General features: G+C 37.5%; 1 protein-coding gene across 1 annotated transcript in view; it reads left to right on the forward strand.

Annotated features, from left to right (window-relative positions):
* Window positions 1-684: 684 nt before the first annotated feature.
* The window catches only part of STX19 (syntaxin 19), an 8,644-nt gene continuing 7,565 nt past the window's right edge, over window positions 685-1,763 (forward strand). Inside the window, exon 1 of the mRNA XM_072399386.1 lies at window positions 685-900. The gene's annotated coding sequence lies outside the window, so the exon portion shown is untranslated. The remainder of the gene's footprint in view (window positions 901-1,763) is intronic.

The following is a 1,763-nucleotide window of genomic DNA, read 5'->3' on the forward strand; positions in this document are numbered from 1 at the left end:
TACTGAACACCACTGCTTCCAGGTAACACCAAGCAGAGACACAATAGGAACATGAGACCTGTAGTCCCAAAGCATTTGTGGACTCCAGCATAGGAAGTCCCCAGACACCACTGAAAACTAGTAGAAGCAACACATGGAAAACAAATGATAATCCAGCAGAGCTAACAGAGCTATGATAACTCAAGCTGTTTGATCTCAGGGTTTCGAAATATTTTAAGCAATATTTTGGGTCACTCAGATATGATTCCTTATGGATTAATATTGTTTTCATTCCATGTACTGGCACAATTCATGGTTACTGTAAATTTCCACACCGGTAGAAGCTGGCTTTTCACCCAACACAAGACACAAATGATTCCACTGTTCTAAATTCAATCTAAAATATTCAATAAATGAACCAACCAAACCGGTCTTATACATCTGCTATTATACAATGGAAGTTTAACCCGTTCCTTCAGACGTTATAAATGACATCATAACTTAAATCTTTGGAGAATTTACCAGTGAAATCACCAGCAGAGAAACAGATACTAAATTAATTACAGACACTTTGATCTTTTAGTTTGCCTGAAAGCAGAGAGGCCACATTCTTATTTTATAGAAAGTATGCAATGCAGGAAGAATAGATTCCTGAGCTCCTCCCTGACTGCCCAGTGCTGAGCCTGCCCTGTTTCCAAACATAATGCAGGAGCTTCTAACAGGCAGAACTAGATTCCTTGTAGTGACACCAATGCAGAGCACTACTAGGTCATTCTCTCTGCAAATATTCACTGGGAAAAGCTCCTCTTCCTAATGAGTAATAATCATATACTACAAGGCTGAGAATATTACCTGGCTCAATGGAGACATGATATAAGGTGTTCAGCAATAACCAAGGGCATAATCACTGAAACTGACAAGGTAAGTGGATGAAATTGTTGCTTTAGGAACTTAAGGTGAGATAATGCATGCTAGGGGTTGATGTATGTGAAGCTCAGAGCTTGGATTACCATTGTGCTCAGCTCTGTTAGCTACAGGGCAGTGGAATCTGAGTTGGGTCTATTTGATCATGCAATACTTAACCCACCCTATATGTTAGTTTTTGTAGATGGTAAGTTAATATTTCTTGGCTTTTGCATGGATTGCTGTGTTTGGATTCTTAGGTATTTCCAGAGATTATGATTGGGGCACCCTACCCTGCCTGTCTGGAGTATGCTTGAGGTCTTCTTTTTGAACATGTCCTCTCTGGTTTCAACTCTGTGATGTAAAAATCATGATACAGCCGCATAAATCTGTTTATATGGTGTTCTAACTCTAAACTATTCTATCACAAGCTAAGATTAGTATAATATTATTTTAAAGAAATATTATAACATGCAACTGTATACAAGGTGGGTATGATACATCAAAGGATCCCCTGGAGCCCCATTGTAGCCACTCTTGCATATTCCTGGCCAGGACTACATTCCTATGTGCTTGTGCTCCATGCTTCAACAGGCAGACCAAATGAATATGGTGGCGTTATAAAAATGTTGTTTAATATTAAGAATAATAATGATAAAATAATAATATTATTATTAATAAAATGTGGGCATGATAAGCATAAAGCTTGTGTAAAAACACAAGTTAAATCTTGGAAGCTGATGGATCATTCTTGTGCTTTGTATATAAGACATAATTATGATGGGATGTAAAGTCCTGATGTGCAATGACTTTTAATGTACACAGTGTGTGTATTGCCAGCAAAAGATAAAAAAAAAATAGGCTACAAAAAAGGAAAAAAA

The sequence above is a fragment of the Pyxicephalus adspersus genome, chromosome 1, assembly GCF_032062135.1.
Source record: "Pyxicephalus adspersus chromosome 1, UCB_Pads_2.0, whole genome shotgun sequence".
NCBI lineage: Eukaryota > Metazoa > Chordata > Amphibia > Anura > Pyxicephalidae > Pyxicephalus > Pyxicephalus adspersus.